Below are 18,925 nucleotides of genomic sequence, written 5' to 3' on the forward strand. Positions count from 1 at the left end.
CAAGAATAAAAGTTAGGCCCTTCGCAGAGGGAAGCAGAGGTTGTCATGCGCTTTTATGGTTGGATGCATGAAATCTTAATGCAAAAGAACGTCAGTTTATATTGCCACTTGTGATGTGGACCTTTATTATGCAGACCGTCGCTTTTATTTCTTCCACATCACAAGATCATATAAAGCTTATTTTCTCCACACTAATAAGTCATACATATTTAGAGAGCAATTTTTATTGCTTGCACCGATGACAACTTACTTGATGGATCTTACTCAATCCATAGGTAGATATGGTGGACCCTCATGGCAAAACTGGGTTTAGGGATATTTGGAAGCACAAGTAGTATATCTACTTGGTGCAAAGAAATTGGCTAGCATGAGAGGGAAAGGCAAGCTCAACATGTTGGATGATCCATGACAATATAATTTATCTTAGATGTAAGAAAATATAACCCATTACGTTGTCTTCCTTGTCCAACGTCAACTCTTTAGCATGTCATACTTTAATGAGTGCTCACAATCATAAAAGATGTCCAAGATAGTATATTTATATGCGAACCTCTCTTTCTTTATTACTTCCTATTAATTGCAACGATGACCAAAACTATGTTTGTCAACTCTCAACAACTTTTATTCATCATACTCTTTATATATGAGCTCATTACTCTCCATAAGATCCATATGATCTCTTTGTTTCTTTTTATTTCTTCTCTTTTATTTTATTCCCTCAAGATCATAGCAAGGTAATCAAGCCCTTGACTCAACACTAATCTTTATTATATATAGCTCACGGACTCGATTACACAAGAAGATCATAAAGCAAAACTCACAACTAGATCATACTAAAACTTTATTATACTAGATCAAGATATTATCAAAAGGATCAAACTAAGAAAAACGGTAAAGATAAAAGTGATGGTGATACGATACCGGGGCACTCCCCCAAGCTTGGCAGTTGCCAAGGGGAGTGCCCATACCCGTGTGATTATATCTCTTTTGCCGGTGAAGGAGATAGAGTTGTTGATGATGCAGGTTTGTCGTCCCTCTTCAAAGGCATATGCTCACCATCATAGAAGGATGATCGAGTCTCTGGAATCCTCAAATCTGCAGCCAAACTCATCCTCTTGAATCTATATTCATACTCACAGTTTTGGTTTTGTAGGTCATAGATCTGGGCTTGGAGGTGCTCGATTTTCTCGTGAAGCTTGAAGATGGCCTCCCCAATGTCCTTGGCGTCCAGCTTGTTGTTGGTGGTGAATTCCGTGATCATTGTGTGATTGGAGTCGAGTCCACGCTCCACCATCTCCTGACACTTGAAAACTTGTTGCTCTATCGCCTCGAGCCTTGTCTCCACGCTTCCGGTCCTCCTCTGTCCCTCCACATCACGGATGTGCAACAACCCCTCACGCATCTCAATGGTTTGAGGGTGTTGCAGCACTTCCGCGAGGTAGGGGTTGATGACCTTCTCAAAGAACTTGTCCTTGGGGGCACTGGAAGACGCCATGGCGATCTAGATCTGTCAGAAAAACAACTCGAAACAAAGACAGGAGATATTTGCGTGATACGGTGGTCAAAACCTTCGGGAGATTATATAATGAATTTTTACCGACCAAAAGGAGTATCATGCAAGAAAATGGAGTCTGGAGAGCACACGAGGTGCCCACAAGGAAGGGGGGCGCGCCCTCCACCCTCGTGGAAGCCTCGCGTCCTTTCCGGTCTGCTTCTTATTTTCCTATTTTCTTAAATATTCCAAAACGGAGAAAAAATGCCATTAGGACTGTTTTGGAGTCGGTTTACTTACCGTACCATGTACCTATTCCTTTTCGGGGTCTGAAACATTCCGGAAAGTGTCTCTTATGTATTCCTCCGGGGTTACGGTTTCAATAATATTAGTTTCAACATTTATGGGATTACCTGAGATATAATGTTTGATTCTTTGACCGTTCACCACCTTCGGATTTGTGCCTTCGAAATTGTTGATTTTTATGGCGCCGGAACGATAGACCTCCTCGATACATACAGACCTTCTCATTTAGAGAGAAGCTTGCCTGCAAAAAATCTTAAAGGAGAGTTGTATAGAAATACATAATCACCTACATTAAACTCACACTTTTGTATCCTTTTGTCATGCCATCTTTTAACCTTTTCTTTAAACAGTTTGGCATTCTCATAGGCTTGGGTTCTCCATTCATCAAGTGAGCTAATGTCAAATGACCTTTTCTCATCGGCAGATTTGAAATCATAGTTGAGCTCTTTGATAGCCCAATATGCCTTATGTTCTAGTTCGAGAGGTAAGTGACAAGCTTTACCATAAACCATTTTATAAGGAGACATACCCATAGGAGTTTTATATGCAGTTCTATAAGCCCATAATGCATCATCAAGTTTCTTGGACCAATTCTTTCTAGATCTATTAACAGTCTTTTGCAAAATTAATTTGAGCTCTCTATTACTCAATTCTACTTGACCACTAGACTGTGGATGATATGGAGATGCAATTCTATGATTAACATCATACTTAGCAAGCATTTACGAAAAGCACCATGAATAAAATGTGAACCGCCATCAGTCATTAAGTATCTAGGGACTCCAAACCTCGGAAAATAACTTCTTTAAGCATCTTAATAGAGGTGTTATGATCAGCACTGCTAGTTGGAATAGCTTCTACCCACTTAGTAATGTAATCAACATCAACTAAAATACGTGTATACCCATTAGAGGAAGGAAAAGGTCCCATATAATCAAAGCCCCAAACATCAAATGCTTCAATAACAAGTGAATAATTCATAGGCATTTCTTGACGTCTACTAATATTACCAATTCTTTGACATTCATCACAAGACAAGACAAACTTACGGGCATCTTTGAAGAGAGTAGACCAATAAAAATCGGATTGCAATACCTTGTGTGCAGTTCTATCTCCAGCATGGTGTCCTCCATAAGCTTCGGAGTGACACTTGCATAGGATCTGTTCCTGTTCATGCTCAGGTACACAACGTCTAATAACACCATCTACTCCTTCTTTATAAAGTTGTGGGTCATCCCAGAAGTAATGTCTTAAATCATAGAAAAACTTTTTCTTTTGCTGGTATGTGAAACTAGGTGGTATAAATTTAGCAACAATGTAATTAGCATAATCAACATACCATGGAGCAGTGTGAGAAGAATTTATGACAGCTAATTGTTCATCAGGAAAGCTATCATCAATAGGTAGTGGGTCATTAAGAACATTCTCTAACCTAGACAAGTTGTCTGCAATGGGGTTCTCAGCTCTCTTTCTATCAATAATATGCAAATCAAATTCTTGTAGAAGGAGAACCCATCTAATAACTCTAGGTTTAGCATCTTTCTTTTCCATAAGATATTTGATAGCAGCATGATCAGTGTGAATAGTCCCTTTAGAATCAACAATATAAGGTCTGAACTTATCACAAGCAAATACAACTGCTAAGAATTCCTTTTCAGTAGTAGCATAATTTCTCTGGGCATTGTCTAGAGTTTTACTAGCATATTGAATAACATTTGATTTTTTTATCAACTCTTTGTCCTAGAACAGCCCCTATAGCATAATCACTAGCATCACACATAATTTCAAATGGTAAGTTCCAATCAGGTGGCTGAACAATAGGTGCAGAAATCAGGGCTTTCTTAAGTATTTCAAATGCTTCTACACAATCATCATCAAAGACAAAATGAATATCTTTTTGTAATAGGTTAGTCAGAGGCCGGGAAATTTTTGAGAAGTCCTTAATGAACATCCTATAAAAACCGGCATGACCAAGGAAACTTCTTATACCTTTGATGTCCTTGGGACACGACATCTTTTCAATAGCATTAACTTTAGCTTTGTCAACTTCAATACCTCTTTTAGAAATTTTATTCCCCAAGACAATACCTTCATTAACCATAAAGTGGCACTTCTCCCAATTCAAGACAAGGTTAGTTTCTTCACATCTCTGCAAAACTCGATCAAGGTTGCTCAAGCAATCATCAAAAGAGGATCCATAAACAGAGAAATCATCCATAAAAACTTCACAAATCTTTTCACAAAAGTCAGAGAATATAGCCATCATGCATCTTTGAAAGGTAGCAGGTGCATTACATAAACCAAAATGCATACGTCTATAAGCAAAGGTACCGAAAGGGCAAGTAAAAGTAGTATTTTCCTGATCATCAGCTGACACGGGTATTTGAGAGAAACCAGAGTAACCATCTAGAAAGAAAAAATGTGTATGTTTGGATAATCTTTCTAGCATTTGATCAATGAAAGGCAAAGGGTAATGATATTTTTTAGTAGCTTTATTTAATTTGTGGAAATCAATCACCATCCGATAGCCTGTAATAATTCTTTGCGGAATCAATTCATCTTTATCATTAGGAATGACAGTAATACCTCCCTTCTTAGGGACACAATGGACAGGGCTTACCCACTGACTATCAGCAACGAGATAAATTATACCTGCTTCAAGGAGCTTTAATATTTCTTTTCTTACCACTTCTTTCATCTTAGGATTCAACCGTTGTTGGTGATCAATAACTAGTTTGGCGTCTTTCTCCAAATTTATTTTGTGTTGACATAGAGTGGGACTAATGCCCTTAAGATCATCAAGAGTATATCCAATAGCAGCACGGTGCTTCTTCAGAGTTTTCAATAATTTCTCTTCTTCATGCTCTGAAAGGTTAGCACTAATAATAACATGATATATCTTCTTTTCATCAAGATAAGCATATTTAAGAGTATCAGGCAATGGTTTAAGCTCAAACACGGGATCACACTTGGGTGGAGGAGGATCCCCTAGGATTTCAACAGGCAAGTTGTGTTTCAAAATAGGTCCCTGTTTAAAGAATACTTCATCTATTTCCCTTCTTTCGTTCATGAACATATCATTTTCATGATCTAGCAAAGATTGTTCTAAAGGATCAGTAGGAGGCACGACAATAGAAGCAAGACCAATAATTTCATCTTTACTAGGAAATTCTTTATCATGGGGTTGTCTACGAAATTTAGCAAAATTAAACTCATGAGACATATCCCCTAAACCAATAGAAACAATATCCTTATGGCAGTCTATCTTAGCATTAACAGTATTCAAGAAGGGTCTACCAAATATAATGGGACAAAAGCTATCTTGTGGGGAACCAAGAACAAGAAAATCAGCAGGATATTTAACCTTCCCACACAAGACTTCAACATCTCTAACAATCCCAATTAGTGAAATAGTATCTCTATTGGCAAGCTTAATGGTAACATCTATCTCTTCTATCTCAGCAGGTGCAATATCATGCATAATTTCTTGGTATAAGGAATGATGTATTGCACTTGCACTAGCACCCATATCACATAAGCCATGATAGCAATGATATCCTATTTTAACAGAAATAACATGCATGCCTACAACAGGTCTATGTTTATTTTTAGCATCAGGTCTAGCAATTCTCGCAGCTTCATTGCAGAAGTAAATAACATGCCCATCAATATTATCGGCCAAGAGATCTTTAACCATAGCAATACTAGGTTCAACTTTAATTTGCTCAGGGGGTTTGGGCATCTTAATATTACTTTTTAACCACAGTTGAAGCTTTAGCATGATCCTTTATTCTAACAAGGAAAGGTGGCTTCTCAATATAAGCAGCAGGAACAACAGGATCATCATAAGTGATAGTCTCTTCTTCAACTTTAATAGGTGCAACTACTTTTACTTCAATGGGAGGATTATATTTAAACCACTTCTCCTTAGGAAGATCAACATGAGTAGCAAAGTATTCACAGAAAGAAGCTACTATCTCAGAGTCAAGTCCATATTTAGTGCTAAATTCACGGAAAACATCGGTATCCATAAAAGATTTAACACAATCAAACTTAGTTGTTATACTTGACTCCTTACCTTCGCCGAGGTCCCAATCTTCAGAGTTGCATTTAATTCTTTCCAATAAATCCCATTTGAATTCAATATTATTCATCATAAAATATCCCGTACAAGAAGTATCGAGCATGGAGCGATTACTGAGAGAAAGCTAAGCATAAATTTTTTGAATAATCATTTCTTTTGAGAGCTCATGATTGCGGCATGATGTCTACTACACAACCTTCTTCTTGTAGACGTTGTTGGGCCTCCAAGTGCAGAGGTTTGTAGGACAATAGCAAATTTCCCTCAAGTGGATGACCTAAGGTTTATCAATCCGTAGGAGGCGTAGGATGAAGATGGTCTCTCTCAAGCAACCCTGCAACCAAATAACAAAGAGTCTCTTGTGTCCCCAACACACCCAATACAATGGTAAATTGTATAGGTGCACTAGTTCGGCGAAGAGATGGTGATACAAGTGCAATATGGATAGTAGATAATGGTTTTTGAAATATGAAATAATAAAAACAGCAAGGTAGCAAGTGATAAAAGTGAGCGTAAACGGTATTGCAATGATGGTAAACAAGGCCTAGGGTTCATACTTTCGCTAGTGTAAGTTCCCTCAACAATACTAACATAATTGGATCACATAACTATCCCTCAACATGCAACAAAGAGTCACTCCAAAGTCACTAATAGCGGAGAACGAACGAAGAGATTATGGTAGGATACGAAACCACCTCAAAGTTATTCTTTCCAATCAATCCGTTGGGCTATTCCTATAAGTGTCACAAACAGCCCTAGAGTTCGTACTAGAATAACACCTTAAGACACAAATCAACCAAAACCCTAATGTCACCTAGATACTCCAATGTCACCTCAAGTATCCATGGGTATGATTATACGATATGCATCACACAATCTCAGATTCATCTATTCAACCAACACAAAGGACCTCAAAGAGTGCCCCAAAGTTCCACCGGAGAATCACGATGAAAACGTGTGCCAACCCCTATGCATAGGTTCATGGGCGGAACCCGCAAGTTGGTCACCAAAACATACATCAAGTGGCACGTGGTATCCCATTGTCACCACAGATATCCATGGCAAGACATACATCAAGTGTTCTCAAGTCTTTAAAGACTCAATCCGATAAGATTACTTCAAAGGGGAAACTCAATTCATTACAAGAGAGAAGAGGGGGAGGAGAAACATAAGATCCAACTATAATAGCAAAGCTCGCGATACATCAAGATCGTGCCAAATCAAGAACACGAGAGAGAGAGATCAAACACATAGCTACTAGTACATACCCTCAGCCCCAAGGGAGAACTACTCCCTCCAAATCATGGAGAGCACCGGGATGATGAAGATGGCCACCGGAGAGGGATTGCCCCCTCCGGCGAGGTGCCGGAACAGGGTCCCGATTGACGTTTGGTGGCTACGGAGGTTTCTGGCGGCGGAACTCCCGATCTAATCTCTGTTCTGGAAGTTTTAGGTTACGTAGGTATATATGGGTGCAGGAGGTACGTCGGTGGACCGAAAGGGGGGCCACGAGGCAGGGTGGAGCGCCCCAGGGGGGTGGGCACGCCCCTACCCTCGTGAGCTCTTCCTTCATCTTTTGATGTAGGGTCCAAGTCTATCCGGTAGGTTTCCTTCCAAAAATAACTTCTCCAGTTGATTTCGTTCCGTTTCGACTCCGTTTGATATTCCTTTTCTTCGAAACACTGAAAGAGGCATAAAACAGCAAATCTGGGTTGGGCCTCCGGTTAATAGGTTAGTCCCAAAAGTAATATAAAAGTGGAAAATAAAGCCCAATATAGTCCAAAAGAGTAGATAAAGTAGCATGGAGCAATCAAAAATTATAGATACGTTGGAGACGTATCAGGCATCCCCAAGCTTAATTCCTGCTCGTCCTCGAGTAGGTAAATGATAAAAAGAGAATTTTTGATGCGGAGTGATACTTTGGCATAATTTCAATGTAAATCTTCTTAATCATGGTATGAATATTCAGATCCGAAAGGTTCAAGACAAAAGTTCATATTGACATAAAAATGATAATACTTCAAGCATACTAATCAAACAATTATGTCATCTCAAAATAACATGGCCAAAGGAAGTTCATCCCTGCAAAATCATATAGTTAGGCTATGCTTCATTTTCGTCACACAAATATGTTCCCAACTTCTATACCCCCGATGACAAGCCAAGCAATTGTTTCATACTCAAATAATCTCAAACTTTTTCAACCTTCACGCAATACATGAGCGCGAGCCATGGACATAGCACTATGGGTGGTATAGAATATGATGATGGGGATTGTGTGGAGAAGACAAAAAAGGAGAAAGTCTCACATCAATGAGGCTAATCAATGAGCTATGGAGATGCCCATCAATTGATGTTAATGCAAGGAGTAGGGATTTCCATGCAACGGATGCACTAGAGTTAAGAATGCTCAACAAAAGAAAACTAGTGGGTGTGCATCCAACTTGCTTGCTCATGAAGACCTAGGGCATTTTGAGGAAGCCCATCGTTGGAATATACAAGCCAAGTTCTATAATGAAAAAATCCCACTAGTATGAACAAGACAACTTATGAGACTCACTATATGAAATCATGGTGCTACTTTGAAGCACAATATATGAGACTCACTACATGAAGAACAAGGTGCTACTTTGAAGCACAAGTGTGGAAAAAGAGATAGTAGCATTGCCCTTTTTATTTTCTCTTTTTTTGGGCCTTTCTTTTTTTTGATTGGGCAATGCTCTAATAATGATGATCATCACACTTCTATTGATTACAACATAATGATTACAACTCGATACTAGAACAAGATATGACTCTATATGAATGCCTCTGGCGGTGTACCGGGATGGTGCAATGAATCAAGAGTGACATGTATGAAAAATAATGCATGGTGGCTTTGCCACAAATACGATGTCAACTACAAGATCATGCAATGGCAATATGACAAAAGTAAAGCATGTCATGATGATGATGATGATGATGATGATGATGATGATGATGGAAGTTGCATGGCAATATATCTCGGAATGGCTATGGAAATGCCATGATAGGTAGGTATGTTGGCTGTTTTGAGGAAGATATAGGGAGGTTTATGTGTGAAAGAGCGTATCATATCACGGGGTTTGGATGCACCGGCGAAGTTTGCACCAACTCTCAATGTGAGAAAGGGCAATGCACGGTACCGAAGAGGCTAGCAAATGGCGAAAAGGTAAAAGTGCGTATAATCCATGGACTCAACATTAGTCAAAAGAACTCATATACTTATTGCAAAAATTTAGAAGTCATCAAAAATCAAGTACTACGCGCATGCTCCTAGGGGGATAGATTGGTAGGAAAAGACCATCGCTCGTCCCCGACCGCCACTCATAAGGATGCACAAGCCAGGTACACTTCATGCTTCAAATTTGTTACACAACTTTAACCATACGTGCATGCTACGGGACTTGCTAACTTCAACACAAGTATTTCTCAAATTCACAACTACTCAACTAGCACGACTATGATATTATCACCTCCATATCTCAAAACAATTATCAAGCATCAAACTTATCTTAGTATTCAACCCACTAAAAAGAAAGTTTCACATATCTTGAATACCAAGTATATTAACATTAAGCAAATTACCATGCTATTAACGACTCTCAAAATAATCTAAGTGAAGCATGAGAGATCAAGTTTCTTTAAAACAATCCACCACCGTGCTCTAAAAGATCTAAGTGAAGCACTAGAGCAAAAATTATCACGCTCAAAAAGATATAAGTGAAGCACATAGAGTATTCTAACAAATTTCAATTCATGCATGGCTCTCTCAAAAGGTGTGTACAGCAAGGATGATTGTGGTAGACTAACAAGCAAAGACACAAATAATACAAGACGCTCCAAGCAAAACACATATCATGTGGTGAATAAAAATATAGCTCCAAGTAAATTACCGATGGAAGTGGACGAAAGAGGGGATGCCTTCCGGGGCATCCCCAAGCTTTGACTTTTTGGTGTCCTTGGATTATCTTGGGGGTGCCATGGGCATACCCAAGCTTAGGCTCTTGCCACTCCTTGTTCCATAATCCATCAAAAGAATTCACCCAAAACTTGAAAACTTCACAACACAAAACTCAATAGAAATCTCGTGAGCTCTGTTAGAGAAAGAAAACAAAAGACTACTTTAAGGTACTGTAGTGAACTTGTTCTTTATTTGTATTGGTGTTAAACCTACTGTATTCCAACTTCTCTATGGTTTATAAACTATTTTACTAGCCATAGATTCATCAAAATAAGCAAACAACACACGCAAAACAGAATCTGTCAAAAACAGAACAGTCTATAGTAATATGTTACTAACGCAAACTTCTGGAACCCAAAAAATTCTACCAAAATTAGAAGACCTGGGAAATTTGTTTATTGATCAGCAGCAATTGGAATCACTATTTTATCACGTTCTGGTGATTTTTGACAATTCTGGCACTGAGTGCAAAGATTCTGGAAATTACAGCAAGATCAAATAACTATCTTCCAAGAAGATCTAATAGGTTTAACTTGGCACAAACACTAATTAAAAGATAAAACCACATCTAAACAGAATATAGATTAATTATTTATTACTAAACAGGAACAAAAAGCAAGGAACTAAAATAGAATTGGGTTGCCTCCCAACAAGCGCTATCGTTTAATGCCCCTAGCTAGGCATGATGATTCAATGAGGCTCACAAAAAGGATAAGAATTGAAACATAAAAAGAGCATCATGAAGAATATGACTAGAACATTTAGGTCTAACATGCTTCCTATGCATAGGGATTTTGTGAGAAAACAACTTGTGGGAATAATAATCAACTAGCATAGGAGGGCAAAACAAGCATAACTTCAAAACTTTAAGCACACAGAGAGGAAACTTGATATTATTGCAATTCCTACAAGCATATATTCCTCCCTTATAATAATATTCAGTAGAATCATAAATGAATTTAACAATATAACCAGCATCTAAAGCATTCTTTTCATGATCTACAAGCATAGAAATTTTATTACTCTCCACATGAGCAAAATTCTTCTTAATCGGAATAGTGGGAGTATCATAAGAGACTTGAATACTATAAATTGTTTCCACATTAAAAGAGTAATGTTCAGAAAAAGGGTAATCATAATCATGACAAGTTTTATAAATATAATCACTACTTTTTATAACATAAGTATCATCACAATAATCATCATAAGTAGGATGCATGCTATCATCATTATAAACTTGCATATCAAAACTTGGGAGACTAAAAATATCATCTTCATTATTCATAGCTTCCCCAAGCTTGGGACAAACATTAATTGCAGCAAATATATTCTCAAATATGTCATCCTCATCAAACATAGCTTCCCCAAGCTTGGGCCTTTTCATATCACCGCACAATACATATAAATCTTCTCTAGATCAAAATCAAGAATTTTATCAAGATTAAATTTTGGAATACCCTTAGTTATACGTTTCATTTCTTCATAACCCAAAAGAAGGCCAAGTTCTTTATGATGCTCAAGGGTACTCAAATTATCACAATATTTGGACACGACTTGATCATGAAACAAATAGCATTGGAGCTTTAAATGACCATGTTCATTGCAAAGTTTACAAGGGGCACGAGAAATATTGAATCTTTCAGCACATTCATCTAGCTCTTCTTGCAACAATTTGGTTTCTAAGTACTTATGCCTCTTGCAATATCTATCTTTCCTATTTGGTGCGTACTTGCAAACCCAATCTTCTCCACAAAAATTGACATGTTTATAGGAGACATTTTCATCATAACTAGTGCAATCATCATTAGCATAATGGATATTCAAAGAATTCGTACTAACAACATTGCAATCATGCTCATCATTCAAATATTTAGTGCCAAACATTTTATAGATTTCTTCTTCTAGCACTTGAGCACAATTATCCTTTACATCATACTCATGAAAGATATTAAAAAGATGAAGCGTATGAGACAAACTCAATTCCATTTTTTATAGTTTTCTTTTATAAACTAACCTAGTGATAAAACAAGAAACTAAAAGACTCGATTGCAAGATCTAAAGATATACCTTCAGGCACTCACCTCCCCGGCAACGGCGCCAGAAAAGAGCTTGATGTCTACTACACAACCTTCTTCTTGTAGACGTTGTTGGGCCTCCAAGTGCAGAGCTTTGTAGGACAGTAGCAAATTTCCCTCAAGTGGATGACCTAAGGTTTATCAATCCGTAGGAGGCGTAGGATGAAGATGGTCTCTCTCAAGCAACCCTGCAACCAAATAACAAAGAGTCTCTTGTGTCCCCAACACACCCAATACAATGGTAAATTATATAGGTGCACTAGTTTGGCGAAGAGATGGTGATACAAGTGCAATATGGATAGTAGATAATGGTTTTTTAAATCTGAAATAATAAAAACAGCAAGGTAGCAAGTGATAAAAGTGAGCGTAAACGGTATTGCAATGATGGTAAACAAGGCCTAGGGTTCATACTTTCGCTAGTGTAAGTTCCCTCAACAATACTAACATAATTGGATCACATAACTATCCCTCAACATGCAACAAAGAGTCACTCCAAAGTCACTAATAGCGGAGAACGAACGAAGAGATTATGGTAGGGTACGAAACCACCTCAAAGTTATTCTTTCCAATCAATCCGTTGGGCTATTCCTATAAGTGTCACAAACAGCCCTAGAGTTCGTACTAGAATAACACCTTAAGACACAAATCAACCAAAACCCTAATGTCACCTAGATACTCCAATGTCACCTCAAGTATCCGTGGGTATGATTATACGATATGCATCACATAATCTCATATTCATCTATTCAACCAACACAAAGGACCTCAAAGAGTGCCCCAAAGTTCTACCGGAGAATCATGACGAAAACGTGTGCCAACCCCTATGCATAGGTTCATGGGCGGAACCCGCAAGTTGGTCACCAAAACATACATCAAGTGGCACGTGGTATCCCATTGTCACCACAGATATCCACGACAAGACATACATCAAGTGTTCTCAAGTCTTTAAAGACTCAATCCGATAAGATTACTTCAAAGGGGAAACTCAATTCATTACAAGAGAGAAGAGGGGGAGGAGAAACATAAGATCCAACTATAATAGCAAAGCTCGCGATACATCAAGATCGTGCCAAATCAAGAACACGAGAGAGAGAGATCAAACACATAGCTACTAGTACATACCCTCAGCCCCAAGGGAGAACTACTCCCTCCTCATCATGGAGAGCACCGGGATGATGAAGATGGCCACCGGAGAGGGATTGCCCCCTCCGGCGAGGTGCCGGAACAGGGTCCCGATTGACTTTTGGTGGCTACGGAGGTTTCTGGCGGCGGAACTCCCGATCTAATCTCTGTTGTGGAAGTTTTAGGTTACGTAGGTATATATGGGTGCAGGAGGTACGTCGGTGGACCGAAGGGGGGCCACGAGGCAGGGGGGCGCGCCCCAGGGGGGTGGGCGCGCCCCTACCCTCGTGAGCTCCTCCTTCATCTTCTGACGTAGGGTCCAAGTCTATCCGGTAGGTTTCCTTCCAAAAATAACTTCTCCAGTTGATTTTGACCCGTTTCGACTACGTTTGATATTCCTTTTCTTCGAAACACTGAAAGAGGCATAAAACAGCAAATCTGGGCTGGGCCTCCGGTTAATAGGTTAGTCCCAAAAGTAATATAAAAGTGGAAAATAAAGCCCAATATAGTCCAAAACAGTAGATAAAGTAGCATGGAGCAATCAAAAATTATAGATACGTTGGAGACGTATCAGGGCATGAATATAACATTGACTTAAGCCTCCCCAAGCTTGAGCGATGCTTTCTCCTTCGCTAGGCCAAAAATTATATATATAATTACGATCACGATGAGCAAGATGCATAGGATAAAACTTCTGATGAAATTCCAATTTCAATCGCTTGTAGTCTCATGATCCCATATCATCACATAGCCTATACCATGTCAATGCCTCTCCCTTCAAAGATAAAGGGAAGACCTTCTTCTTGATAACATCCTCGGGCATACTTGCAAGCTTAAATAATCCACAAACTTCATCCACATAGATTAAGTGTAAATCGGGATGCAATGTTCCATCTCCTGCAAAATGATTAGCTAGCAGTTTCTCTATCATACCGAAGGAATTTCAAAGTAAAAAATTTCAGTAGGTTCAGTAGGTTTGGGAGCAACTCTTTGCTCTACTGGTCGGGGTGAAGATACCCCGAACAAGCCCCTCAAAGGATTATGTTCCGTAGTAACTAGTGACAGTAAATTTCAGCACACTATATAAATTTTTCCTTACCAAATTCCACCTACCAAAGGCGCTTCACTCCCCGGCAACGGCGCCAGAAAAGAGTCTTGATGACCCACAAGTATAGGGGATCTATCGTAGCTTTTCGATAAGTAAGAGTGTCGAACCCAACGAGGAGCAGAAGGAAATGATAAGCAGTTTTCAGTAAGGTATTCTCTGCAAGCACTGAAATTATCGGTAACAGATAGTTTTGTGATAAGGTAATTTGTAATGAGTAGCAAGTAATAAAAGTAAATAAGGTGCAGCAGGATGGCCCAATCCTTTTTGTAGCAAAGGACAAGCCTGGACAAACTCTTATATGACGGAAAGATCTCCCGAGGACACATGGAAATTATCGTCAAGCTAGTTTTCATCACGTTCATATGATTCACGTTCGGTACTTTGATAATTTGATATGTGGGTGGACCGGTGCTTGTGTATTTTCCTTACTTGGACAAGCATCCCACTTATGATTAACCCCTATTGCAAGCATCTGTAACTACAACAGAAGTATTAAGGTAAACCTAACCATAGCATGAAACACATGGATCCAAATCAGCCCCTTACGAAGCAACACATAAACTAGGGTTTAAGCTTCTATCACTCTAGCAACCCATCATCTACTTATTACTTCCCAATGCCTTCCTCTAGGCCCAAACAATTGTGAAGTGTCATGCAGTCGACGTTCACATAACACCAATAGAGGAAAGACAACATACATCTCTATCACATCCCTAGCTTCTGGTAATGCTCTAGGCTAGCTTCATGTGTGCATCATGTCTATATTCCGAAAGTTGAAATGAGGAAATTGAAAGCCTCAGAAATCATTTTAATAAAAGGGCAAGAAACCCTAAAATTGCAATTAGTAAATCCAAAATGCCCTAGAAATAGCTCTGACAATTTTGGCAAGAGTTATAAATCAAACCAAAATTTTGGAACATTTCTAAGGGATTATTTGGGCTCTGATTTTAAATCAATATTCTATTTGAATTTGGAGTTATATTCATAATATATAATGAATATATTTTCAAATGCCCTGAGACATTTTATGTATATGAGGAGTAGACCTTAAGTGACATAAAATTATCCAGGGGAGTTTTGGCACTGTTTTCAAATTTTTTTGAATTTGAATTCAGCGGCAATTAAACAAAACAAAACAGAAAAACAGAAACAAAAGAAAAACGGAAGCCCACCGGGCCTCTTACCCGCACCTACCAGGTCCAGCCCACCTACCCCCACCGCGTCATCTTCCTCCTGCCAGTAGGAGCAGGTGCGTGTCGACGCACGCGTAGCTACGACCACCTCCTGCTTTGCGCTGGAGGCCCGTCCTTCTCCCTGATCCCGCGTTTGGAGACGCCCAGAGACCCCCTGTCCTCTCTCTCTCCCTCAATCGCAACCTCTCCCCTCCCCTGGCTCTCTCTCTCTCTCTCACTGGCCGAGCGCCACCATCGCTGCCCCTCGCTGCCCTCGCAGCCACAGGCCACCCCTTGCCTCCCTAGCCGTCCAACCGCTCCGCCAAGATGTCGCGGGCCTATCCATTGAAGCAAGCGAGCTCGGGACACGCTGCTCCATCGTCTTCGTCTTCAACGTCGGCCACCGGAGGGAGCCGCCATCGATCTGTCGCCTGCCGGTCGTCCCCGAGCTCTTCGAGCCCCAGTTCTACTCCCTGTGAGGCCGCCGTCGTTTCCCCTCTCTCCTCTCTGTTAATTTCGTCCCCTAGACCCGATCCCCATCGACGCCGTACTCCGGCCGCCGCCCAACTCGTCGTCCCCGCCATTGCACGCCACCCCAGCGCCGCCCGAGGCCACCAACGGACGCGCCTCGTTGCGCCGCTTCCAACGCGCCCGGCCACGCGACCTCTTCTTGCCAGAGTTGGCCGGACGAGCAACCTCGCCGTGCTCTATTTACGCCAGTGGTTATAATGCCGGCGATGATGACGTGGACGCGTCATTAGCGGCTAATTGAACCACTAACTAACCCCCCGGCTCGCTGACATGCAGGCCCCGCTGCCTAACTAACCAGCTAACAAAGATAGATTAAGATTAATCTAAACGCAGTGGCCCCACGCGTCACCGTTGACCTCGCTGACGTGGCCGTTGACCGGACCCACCTGTCTGTGACACTAAATGTCACCGGGTCACTGACCAGTGGGTTCCACTGGTCAGGTTTGACCTGGACCGTGCCTCATTGACCTACTGACGTCATGACGATGTCATGCTGACGCAGTAATTAATTTCTGTTTTAAAACAATTCAGGAAATTCCAGAAAATGACTTAAACTTCAAAAAATCATAGAAATTAAACCGTAACTCCAAATAAAATATTTTATATATGAAAAATTATCAGAAAAATTCAAGGAATCTGTTTATGGCATTTTCATGCATGTTAGAACAACTTATGGCTGCTGTTTAGGCCAATTCACATAAATGGAATTTAAACTCTCACATATGGAGTTTGAATTTGAACCTAGGGTTCAAACCAACTCCATTTAACATCTTGCTAGTTGCATTAGCTCAAACCACAACATATTGACATGTCATGATCATGCATCATATTGTGCATTGCATTGATTGTGTTTCTTTCTCTGTTGCCGGTATTTGTCCCCTCTCGATAGACGTTGTTTCGACGTTGTGATCGTTGACACTGATGAAGACTCAATGCTATCTTCAGAAGTGCCAGGCAAGCAAAACCCCCTTGTTCATTCCGATACAATCCCACTCTCTCGCTCCTGCTCTCTTTTACTGCTTTAGGACAACAACGATTCAATTGTTACATGCTGCGGTAGTTGAACCCCTTTCCTCTGCATGACCTATCATTGCCACAGTAAATAGATGAAACCCACTAGCATGAGTAGGAGTTGTTTGAGCCCTGATGTGCCTACTCATTCATGTTTGTTTGTCATGCCTGCTACTGCTTAGAGTTGAGTCAGGCCTGATTCATCGGGGATGAATCGGAGGTGTGTAAACATGTTCTACTGTTGAGAGCTAAATGTGTGAACACGATTTGGTAAAGGTAGCGGTGAGAGGCCATGTAGGAGTACATGGTGGGTTGTCTCATTGAAACCGTCCTCGGGAACTGAGTTCTGTGTTTGTGATCCATGAAACAGTTACTACCACGCATTGGGCCCGAAACCAATGGACCCTCTCAGCTTCTTGTTCACCCTTGTCCTCTGTCCAGGAGTTGCAACTAGTTTCTAGTGTTTATAGGATATGTGTCGGCGGCCGTGCATAGCACTGACCCTAGGGGTGGGCTATGATGCTGTAGATACACCGTGGCCGGGCATGCCGGGCGCCCGTTTGGTGTCTCGGAACCCTGTACACATCGTCCATGGCCGTATGTGGAAACCTCGACCGGACTCCCTGCGGATGGAACCTGGATAGGCGATAAACCTGGACTAGAGACTTGAATGTTTAGGTAGGTCGTGGCCGACACCCTCGTTGGGCTTCCGCTTGAAGGTTGCTGAGTACATGTCGTGTAAACGGCGGTAAGTGGTGAGAGCGTGTGTGAAGAAGTACACCCCTACAGGGTTAACATCATCTATTCGAATAGCCGTGTCCGCGGTAATGGACTTCTGGGTTGCCTATAACAGTTCATAGACAAGTGAAAGTGGATACTCTAAAACTCGCAAGATAAGTGTGAGTGCTATGGATGGCCTTCTCGTAGGGAGACGAGAGCGGATCCATAGTGGTGTATTGATATGGTGAATATGTGGACTCGTGTGCGCCACCTCAAAGAGTTGCTTGCAGTCGTAGTTCAGGTTAGCCACTGAGTCAAAGCTGGCTTGCTGCAGTTAAACTCCACCCCCCTTGTTGATACCGATGCATATGTAGCTAGTTCTGATGTAAGTCTTGCTGAGTACCTTTGTACTCACATTTGCTTAATTTATATTTTGCAGAGAGACCTCAGTCTCGCTAGTAGTTCCGCTTGGACTTCGACGTTTAGCTTGATACCTCAGCTACGATCTTGTGCCCTCGGCAGGATCTGGTAGATAGTCAGACTTCTTAGCCTTTTTCATTTGTAGATGTCTGTTCTTAGACATGTTAAGCTTCCGCATGTTCTTTGAGTTGTATGCTATGATTGTTGGGTCATGAGACCCATGTTTGTAATATCTCGCTCCTCGGAGCCTAATGAATAAATACTTGAGTTGTAGAGTTATGTTGTGATGCCATGTTGTATTTACACATATCGAGCATATTGTGTGTATGATTAAAATGCTTGGTATGTGTGGGATCCGACAATCTAGTTGTTTATCCTTGGCATCCTCTCTTATGGGGAAATGTAGTCTAGTGCTTCCATGAGCCATAGTAGTCCGCTACAGCCTGGTTCACCGGAGTCCTATTAGCCCAGCACTACTGCTCAGGACACTTGACTGGCCGGCATGTGTTTCACTTTGTTCCTGTGTCTGTCCCTTCGGGGAAATGTCACGTGGTGACATCCGTAGTTCTGCCTAGCCTACTACAGCCCGGGTTCCCGGAGTCCTGTTAGCCCAGTGCTACAGCCCGGATTCACACGCTGCTGACCGACATGCTCGATATGATTCATGTATGCCTGTCCCCATAGGTTAGTGCCGCTTTTGGTTCACGACTAGCCATGTCGGCCCGGGTTCTCTGTCATATGGATGCTAGCGACACTATCATATACATGAGCCAAAAGGCGCAAATGGTCCCGGGCCATGGTAAGGCGACACCCGTGGGAATACCGTGCGTGAGGCCGCAAAGTGATATGAGGTGTTACCGGCTAGATCGATGTGACTTGGAATCGGGGTCCTGACAATCTCATCA

This window comes from Triticum aestivum, chromosome 2A (assembly GCF_018294505.1).
Source record: "Triticum aestivum cultivar Chinese Spring chromosome 2A, IWGSC CS RefSeq v2.1, whole genome shotgun sequence".
Classification (NCBI taxonomy): Eukaryota; Viridiplantae; Streptophyta; class Magnoliopsida; order Poales; family Poaceae; genus Triticum; species Triticum aestivum.